The sequence below is a fragment of the Poromitra crassiceps genome (genome assembly GCF_964638095.1).
Source record: "Poromitra crassiceps genome assembly, chromosome: 29".
NCBI classification, from domain to species: Eukaryota; Metazoa; Chordata; class Actinopteri; order Beryciformes; family Melamphaidae; genus Poromitra; species Poromitra crassiceps.
In genome coordinates this window covers 10691961-10702021 of record NC_139641.1, presented here as the reverse complement: position 1 = coordinate 10702021, position 10061 = coordinate 10691961, and the positions used below count along the sequence as shown (strand labels likewise).

At 46.5% G+C, this 10061-nt stretch overlaps 1 pseudogene across 1 annotated transcript; it reads right to left on the bottom strand.

Annotated features, from left to right (window-relative positions):
* Nucleotides 1-3468: 3468 nt before the first annotated feature.
* On the bottom strand, nucleotides 3469-7188 carry LOC310800046 (C-C chemokine receptor type 3 pseudogene; annotated as a pseudogene). The gene is made up of 2 exons: nucleotides 7086-7188; nucleotides 3469-4367 (listed from the first exon to the last, which is right to left on the bottom strand). The product of its transcript is annotated as a C-C chemokine receptor type 3 pseudogene (transcript).
* Nucleotides 7189-10061: the final 2873 nt, after the last annotated feature.

The following is a 10061-nucleotide window of genomic DNA, read 5'->3' as shown; positions in this document are numbered from 1 at the left end:
TAGAAGGCCAGGGGCCAGTTAATAAACAAACAATATACATTTTTCTGTAGCGGATTGTAGGTTTTTGGGTGTCAGCCGGAGTTTAGTCTGACAATGTTGTGCACACCGGATAGTTAGTTAGGTTAAGTTAGTTAGGTTAAGTACATACATAAGTGCCTGGGTAGCGAGCAGACGGTGGTATTTGACAATTTAGCAGCTAAATCATAGATTATTGAAAGATATTCCATATTCCAGACTGAAATGCTATGACAGAAGTGGAGTATTGGCCAGAATTACATGAACATTTGGACACTTATTCAGCAAGTATGTTGCATGTTGCGTTCAGGTGCACTGTAAAAAAAAAAAAAAAAAAATTGCAATTCCATTGCGGGCCACACAGGGGGCGCCCGTGGGCCGCATGTGGCCCGCGGGCCACAAGTTGAGTATCACTGGACATGGTAAATACAAGTGTACACACAAGTTTAAAGACTGTCAGTATAACCATGCAGACACCACTTGCAAAGCTTCGGTTGCATGTGCAACGTTAATATCTTAAAAAGTATACATCACATCGCTTATATTTTGACATTCTGAGTGAGAGCAGAATTAGCTGAAGAGTTTGATGTATAATATATGCATGTCGTGTTAAAGTTGTGTGAGCTGTCGCAGTTTTTAAATTGTAAACACGGTCAGCCGGCTAGAGTCAGACGCATAGGGTTCCATTGCCGTTGCCACCCAGTGACGCGGTTTGTTTACCAAAATGCTGCTCGGCTGATCCCTCATATTGGAAAATATATTTTTTACACTATAGAAAACAGTGGCATTATGTAAAACTGGCATTTAAAGGGTTACAATTCTGAAAATGATAAAAAAAAAAAAAAAATCTTATCACACTTACATGTATATGATTAGGGGACATACATGTCCAAAAAGATAAATGTGTATGATGAAGTGTCCCAAGGGTTAACAGAAAGAGCATAAGTAAATGTATTACAAGGAAGAAATAGCATAAGACCACAAAAGAAAAAAAAAAAAAGGGGGGGGGGCCCATGGGCCTCCCTGATGGGTTGTCTCCCCATCGCCGTCGGCGGCAGCGTCGCTGATTATCCTCGTCGCTGTCATTATCCTCGTCGCTGTCATTATCCTTGTCATCGGTTTAATGAACAACCCGTTCTCACTCCGAGCACGTAGCATATTGACGCTTTGTCCCGTCCCTTGTGCGTCGCTTGTTACTAACATGGTACCCTTGAGCGACCCATGAAACGACTTGGGCTTTCCGACTAAACTCATGGCTGCCACGCTTCGCTAATCCTCTCAGTAGAGGCTGTGGTACAGTTGTCAAGCAGACATACAAATCTAGAAATGCAATGCTTGGAGTGAGGAGGGCATAGCAATCAAAAAAGCATGTTCATCTGGAAGCACTTCAACAGTGTGAATCCTGGATCGAACATCATTTCTGAGATGCAGGAATCTAAGCCAGTTCGTGCAACTCAAACTTCCTCTTCAGTAGATCAGAGGATGCAAAATGATTGTTTGTGTATAGGTGTTTGATGGAAACTAGCCCCTTCTCACTCCAGGCATGGTAGTTTCTGTCTGACCATGGACACAGAAAAGAGTGATTGAAACAAATTGGCGTATAGACAGAAACATCTGGTAGGCTCAAGACACTCCTAATTTGGTTTAGAATTCTGACAGTTTTTCACAAACAACTTAAAGGATGGCTTTCCCGTGGGGAATATGAATATATATTAAATCTCACGCCCCTAAGGTTTTCGAATCCGTTGAAATTTTTGAAATTGGTTGTTTACAGCCAGAGCTATCAACCATCTCTCACATTATTTCCATGACGCTCTGACGTAAAACGCGTCGGGGCGACAAGTCCAGCCTTGCGGAAGTCGAGCACCTATGAACTACACTACTTGTGGGCCTGTGGGCCATGTGGGCCATGGTCCCGCCTCTAGAGGTCCTCCACGCCCCTTCAGAGGTCTTGAAGAAAAACAAAAGGCAGCCATCTTTTTCAACCGCCTAGCCTACGGTAGCTAATATTAGCTTCCCATAGCTCCTTGCAAAGAGACCATATCTCGGGAACGGAAGCACGTACAGACACGGGACTGGCGGCATTGGAAAGCTCGTCAAATTTTACATCTAGTAGTAGGTGCGTTGAAGTAACGAAATCAACGCTGAGCAATGTACCCGTTTTTACACATTTTTACATGAAATAGTTACAACATCAGATGCGCGTAACTCCTTGGAAAATGCCTTAAAAAGCATGAATTTTTTTTTATGAAGACATCTCCCGACATACTACTTTGGTTTAAATTTGGTGCAATTTGGAGGCAATTTGATTTTTGATTTTTTCTTCTTCTCATAATGTTTTTATGTCGAAGCCTTCTTCTTCTTCTTCTTTGAGTTTTATGGCGGTTGGCAAACATATGTGCATTACCGCCACCTACTGGAGTTTGATATCAGCCAAATGCCTGAGGAGTGGGCGTGGAATCTAAGGCCACGTGAGCCCAGTGCATTGTGGGAACTGTAGGATTTCGGCTCCCCGCACCCGCCCCTCCCCCCCACCCCCCCACCCCCCCCACACAGAGTGGATTTTGGTTGATATCTCTGACTGTAAACAACCAATTTCAAAGATTTCAACGGATTCGAAAACCTTAGGGGCGTGAGATTTAATATATATTCATATTCCCCACGGGAAAGCCATCCTTTAAGTTTCCTAAGGTGCCGGGGTTCTCTAACTTAGCAAATAGCATGGCTGACAGTGAAGAATTGCCAATAGAGCTGGCCTCCATTTTCAGCCACAGGGGGGCCCCCGGGAGTTATATTACCAGGGATCGCCTGATGCCAAAACATTAGAGCCCTGACATTAGCAGCCCAGTAGTAGTGCCTAAACACTGGTAAGGCCAGCCCTCCTTCAGACTTGGGTTTTTGCAAATTAATTTGAGAGATTATATGGTTCTTATAGAGACGGTCGCATGTCTGGGAACGCCCATACAGGCTCTAGGAACGCCCACAATAGACGCTGGTTAGCTGGCTCAGCCTGGCTGGGGGCGTGGTCAGGGCGGGTTAAAAACGCCCGTTCTATCCATTCAGCCAAGTTAGAATTTAGCTGATAGCCCAGCCCAGGCAGACACGATCGGGGATTTAACCACCGCAGTAAACGCACATCTGAGCAGACGTCTTGTGTTCTGCTCTAGAACCCCCAAACCTGTAGTTTAGAGCCGCAGCACCGTCTTTTGGTGAGTCCGCCCATGAGGTATATCGGCGGTTTTACCCCACTCGCGCGCCAGCCGTTTAACATTTTGGGGCGTTCCCAGACATGCAGACTGTCTCTATAGTTCCAGATGGTGGTGTTACTTATAGGTTATTGTAAAATTATTTTCTTTGTCTGGCCCACTTGAGACCAAATTGGGTCACATGTGGCCCATCAACTAAAATGAGTTTGACCCCCCTGTCTTAAAGCATCCTACATCTACCAGCCGGCTATATAATGTGAGTGGAGGTGACGTCAGAGGACCTGGACGTAATGGAGCTCTTCCTATATGAGCTTTCTGACATTTCTCTGGAGGAGCGAGGGAAACACCAAGGCACCCACTGCTTGAGCAGCCTCACCACGCGACGCATGAACTTCTCGCCCACAAAGGCGTAGATGATGGGGTTCAGGCAGCAGTGCGTGTACGCAATGGCCTCGGTCACTTGTATGGACAGCTTAATGGCCGCGTCCGTGTGGCAATCTTCACGGGTTTTCAGGAGGTCCAAGAGGAGGGTGATGTTATAGGGGGTCCAGAAGAAGAAGAAGATGGCCACGATTATGACGATGAGCTTGACGACGCGGTGTTTCTTGGCGCTCTTCATTTTCACCAGGGTGGGGATGATGCTGGAGTAGCAAACGATCATCACCAGCAACGGAATCACGAGACCCAAGATAATTGTCGCGATGGGGTTGAACTTATTCCAGATAACGTTGTCCGAGTCGGAAGCGCAGCTAATTATCCCGGAAGACTGTTCGTGCGTCTTCGTGAAGACCAGCTGCGGCGCGGAGATGCACGCGGCCAGCGTCCACACGCACGCGGTCAGAGCGGCGCCCGTGCGCCTGGTGCGATGCCGGGCCACCGCGTGGGCGTGCATGATGACCCCGTAGCGGTCCAGCGTCATGGCGACCAGGAAGAAGGTGCTGCTGAAGAATCCCAGCATGTGGAGGCCGGAGAGGAGACGGCACGCAAAGTCGCCGAAGATCCAGTGGGTGGCTGCTGTGTAGTGGGAGTAGAAGGGCAGCGAGAAGACGAAGAGCAGGTCGGCCAGGGCCAGGTTGAGCAGGCACATGTCTGTCAGGTTGGTCTGTCTGCGATGTTTCACCAGAACACACACCACCAGCCCGTTACCTTGGAAGAAAAACACAATGTCAGTCCCTCAAACCTCGACCAACTCACATCTCTTTCTGACAACTTTCTGACACACACACACACACACACACACACACACACACACAAACACACACACACACACACACACACACACACAAACAACGCACACACACACACACACACACACACACACACAAACAACGCACACACACACACACACACACACACACACACAAACAACGCACACACACACACACACACACACACACACACACCCACACACAAACAACGCACACACACACACACACACACACAATCCATGTCACCAACGCGGACTCATGGATTCCTCAGATCATCCTCATGGAACTCCCAATCTTGTTACCCCTTTTTTTTTCACCTAGCTAATTAGCTAGTATTCTCTAAACCTACGAACACTTAAAGACTACATTTTCTATTTCTTTTTGGACTCTACTTTTTACATTTTCAACTCCCTTCCCTGATCCTAAAAACTACATTTTTATATCCCTTCTGTTGGACTCCTTTTTACATTTTACATTTTCTGTTCTTTTGTAAATTTTATTTCCATAATAAACCATTTACAGAGTTTCATTATCGGAAAACTCTGTACATGGTTTAGCCCGGCATCTCTCGGCCTGTCTCGGAGGGGAGTCCCCGGATGGGGGTCCATTGCTGTGGCCTGGGTGGGCCGGCCCCCCGCGTGGCCTGCTCTCTCAGTTCCCAGTCACTAGCTGGGGGCGGGTCTGGGAGCGGGTCGCGTGGGGGATGGGTTTACCCGGGCTACCATTGCTGAGCCCCTGTAGCACAACGACCTCACAAGGTTCCTCCTCAGCCAAGCCAAGTCACTGAGGCAATCCATATGGTGGAAAGGTTTTCTTGCATTCACTGGGGGTGAGGGGGTGCCGCTGTGTCCCGGCCTGGCCTTCCCTCCCACGCCTTATGTGGGCGGGGGCCGGGTCGGGGGGCATCGGTGCTCTTCATCACTGGTCGAGGGCTGCCGGTTGGTTTAGAACAGCTTAGGTAGGCGATAGATTAGCTACAGCCTAAGGCTGACCTGTTATAGTGTTCAGGCAAAGATCAGACTAGAGCAGAGTAGGATAGGCCAGATTAGGCTGTAGATTAGCTAGATCCCCTATGTCCCAGTTAGCTCTGGTTAATGCTTAGAGTAGTCAGTTGTCTGATCTTCTCCCCCCCCCTCTCTTTCTTTTTCCCCCTTCCCCCGCTCCTTCCCTTCTTCCCCCTTCCTGTTCTCCCCTCTCCCACATTTCCCACTCCCTCCCCCACCTCCTCTCCTTCCATGCTCTTTCCTCCCCCACATCCCACCGCCCCCCCTCCCTTCTCCTGCTCTCTCCTCCTTCTTCCCCCCTCTGCTCCTTCTCCTTCTCCTCTTCTCCCCTATTTTCCCGAATCCCTGCCACTTCCTGCTCTCCCCTCTCTCACATTCCCCCTGCTCTCCTTCCCCTGCACCCTCCCACCTCTCCTTCTCTGTTCTCTCCTCCTCCACATTTCCCATTTTCTCCCCACCCTCGCCCTAATCCGGGCCCGTATCCTACTCCCTCCCCTCCCCCAACCCTAGACCCTACCTCTACCCTGGCTCTCCCTCCCCTGCACCCTCCCATCTCTCCTTCTCTGTTCCCTCCTCCTCCACATTTCCCATTTTCTCCCCACCTCCTCCCTCTCACATTCCCCCTGCTCTCCCTCCCCTGCACCCTCCCACCTCTCCTTCTCTGTTCTCTCCTCCTCCACATTTCCCATTTTCTCCCCACCCTCGCCCTAATCCGGGCCCGTATCCTACTCCCTCCCCTCCCCCAACCCTAGACCCTACCTCTACCCTGGCTCTCCCTCCCCTGAACCCTCATCTCTCCTTCTCTGTTCTCTCCTCCTCCACATTTCCTATTTTCTCCCCGCCTCCCCCCTCTCCTCCCTCACATCCCCCCGCTCTCCCTCCCCCCTCCACTCTCCTGCTTTCTCCTCTTCCCGGTGTTTCTTCCTCTTCCCCCCTTCCCCCACTACTCTAAAGCATAGTACACATTCTACTCCAAAGCATGGCACCCACTCTATCCCCTCCAATATTTCGCCACTATTTAAAGCATGGCACCCATGCTCTTAGTATTTCGCCACTATTCAAAGCATGGCATCCACTCTTCCCTAAAGCAAGGCACCCATAAGCTCTATATGTGAACATGTGCTTATTTGGCAAAAGGACTCACTACTAAAGGCTTGCAGCCAATTAAATTAGGCATAGTTTGGTTGCTAAGAAATTGACATATGTCCGTTTGCAAGATGTGCGTCTATATTTCTCATTCTCTCCCCACCTCCTCCCTCCCCCTGCTCTCTTCTCCCCCACACCCCCCCCCCCCTTCCCCTCTCCTGCTCTCTCCTCTTGCTCCTTCCCCACCTCCTATACCCTCCAACATCTCCTATTCCCTCCCCACCCCAGCACTCTCTCACATTCCCCCTGCTCTTCTCCCTTCTCCTGCTCTCTCCTCTGCTCTCTCTTCATTTCTATATTTTCTATATTATCAATTGTTCAAATGTTATCTTTATTCTGTATATTCTTGTTACTGTTGTGTCAGCTAGAATTAGCTAGACATACTTTCTGTGAAGCCCTCTGAGACATGCTTGTGAATTAGGGCTATATAAATAAACTTGACTTGACTTGACACAGACACACACACACACACACACACACACACACACACACACACACACACCTACCGATGAAGCCGAGGATGAAAACTGAACTGTAGAGAGTGGGCAGGAACACCGTGCCAAATTCCCTGACGTTGCCGTTGTTGCACGGGGCAGTATCATCATCCATTCCGCTATAATAGTCGCCATAGTCTTCTGCAAATAGAGGATTTTCTGCAAATAGAGGATTTTTCTTATTCAAATAAGTCATTATGTTCATGTGTTGAATCATGCTCTCGAGGCCAACATTGAAGAACTTCAGATTTAATTCCTCTACATTAGGGTTTAATAAGACAAAATGGTCAGCTTGCCTCCACTGACAAACAAACGCTGCTGTATTTGAAGGCCTGCTACCATTTATTATTGGCTGCTGGTATTGTCCTCTATTGTAAATCTACATGTAAATGCACACTGAAACAGTGAAGTGATAGTGAGGCTTGTTCTGACACCTGCTGGCTCACACACGTAATCACATTGTCTATAGGAAGTCATATCAACACAGAAACATAGGCATGTAGTACATGCATGCCGTGTACACACACACACACACACACACACACAGACACACACACACACACACACACACACACACACAATTTTTTTAATCAGTTACTGTAATCTTCCTCATAAATTGTCCGTTTCTGCATGTGGCTTCCTGCCCCTAATAATAGCAATCGGCTAGCGAAAAAGGGGAAGGGTTCCCTCCCTTCCATCTACATGCGGGTTGCTTCACTTGTGGTTCAGAAGGAGAAAGCAACTCACTTATATTCTGAACTAACTTTAAATAAACAATGTTGAACAATGCAGAGTAACCTTAAAACTCTACCCGTCAGAAATGTGGCGACTGCCAATTATTGCAGAAATAGAGCAGAATTTGGCCAGAGTTTTGGCTCTCGGTCTGGGCAGTCCTGCCCCTCTGCAGGCCACTTACGACCAGCCTATGGACATTACCAAGGCTTCCAAATATGAAAACAAGCCATTTACAATTATACCCAAGCTGTAAAATGGCATCCTTGAGCAGTTGGTATTTCAAAACCTTGGTGATAAAAGCTTCTTCCAGACTGGAATCAAAAGCACACCCCACTTCCAAAATGGTGGCCTCTCTACTGTCCTCATTGACAACAACAACATCAGGTGTATTAGCTGTCACATTTGAAAAGATGTCATATTCAGTATTACACAGTTTGAACATGGCAGTTGAAACACGGGAGTGTTTATGGATCTCAACAGAGGATGGGACATATGACCTTATGTCTTTAACTAACAGGTCAACAATTATGTCATGTCTTGCAATATACATTCCCTTATATACAAAGCAACCATTCAGAATATGAGACATGGATTCAATGACTGGATTATGATCATGGTGTAGACAATGAGGAGAAAAAGTGTTAGGATACCAGAGAGAGAGATTGAGCCTGGTCGGGAGGACTTTGGCTTTAACTGTAAAAATGACTATGTCCTCATCAACTGCATGATTCTTAAATATTGAGTGTGAAACACACACACACACACACACACACACACACACACACACACACACACACACACACACACACACACACACACACACACACACACACACACAGGAAAAATGATAATTTAAGGAGGAGAGAGCACTGCATGGTTCTGATGGCCCATCTGACAGGTGCTGTTTAGTGGGTTAAGACTACAACAAAGAGTACAAAAATATATCCAGGAAGTCTTGCTTGATATTAGTCCTTGGGTGGAGAGAGCCATTTAAAAACCAAGGCACTCTGTCTTCAAGTGACATACATACATATTCAATATTCAATATTCATTTTTTTTTTTTTTTTTTATTAATTCATAGGCCATTTGTAGGCCAGACATTTTTCCATGGTTATCATAAGACTAATATCAAGCAAGACATCCTGGATATTGTTTGTAGGAAAAAATTATAATATTGTTAAACATTCAAATCCCATCCAATACGCATTTCTTCATTTCAGCATATATATCTTTTGTAAAATGACTTCAGACTTTACAGCATTGTTGAAGAGAAGCAATCCAAATCCAACAATGCAGTAGGCTAGGTGAAGGTAAAAAATATATCGTGACACTCACCTGTCGTGGTGTTACTGTTATTTGCCATGGCCTGTTCTCCTCTCTGTCCAGCTGCTTACGTGACAGATGACAGCTGTGCAGTGATGAAATGGCTGTCTCAAACGTCAGTGCCAACTGCTGACAAGTACATGGTGTTTCCTGTAAGATTACCATCTTGGACCACAGTTTTCTCACATCGTACAAAAAAGAAAAAAGAAAAAGAAGAACCGAAATAGATGCTCTCATAACGGCTTGACATGACTGCTGATTTTACTGGAAAATCATACAATATTTTGGTCCAAATGTTTGTTCAAAGAGTTTTGAATTGAATGGCAGCTGCAAACATTGGAGCAAGTGTCTGAGTTAGCACATGCAACCGAAGCTTTCCAAGTGGTGTCTGCATGGTTATACTGACAGTCTTTAATAAACTTGTGTGTACACTTGTATTTACCATGTCCAGTCCAGTGATACTCAACTTGCGGCCCGCGGGCCACATGCGGCCCACGGGCGCCCCCTGTGTGGCCCGCGATGGAATTGCAAAAAAAAATAATAATAATAATAATAATGTTTTTTTTTGTTTTTTACAGTGCACCTGAACGCAACATGCAAGATACCCGCTGAATAAGTGTCCAAATGTTCATGTCATTCTGGCCAATACTCCACTTCTGTCATAGCATTTCAGTCTGGAATATGGAATATCTTTCAATAATCTATGATTTAGCTGCAAAATTGTCAAATACCGCACTTATGTATGTACTTAACCTAACTAACTATCCGGTGTGCACAACATTGTCAGACTAAACTTCGGCTGACACCCCAAAAACCTACAATCCACTACAGAAAAATGTATATTGTTTGTTTATTAACTGGCCCCTGGCCTTCTATCATTTCACGAAAGTGGCCCCCGGGCAAAGCAAGTTGAGTATGATTTCAGATTTC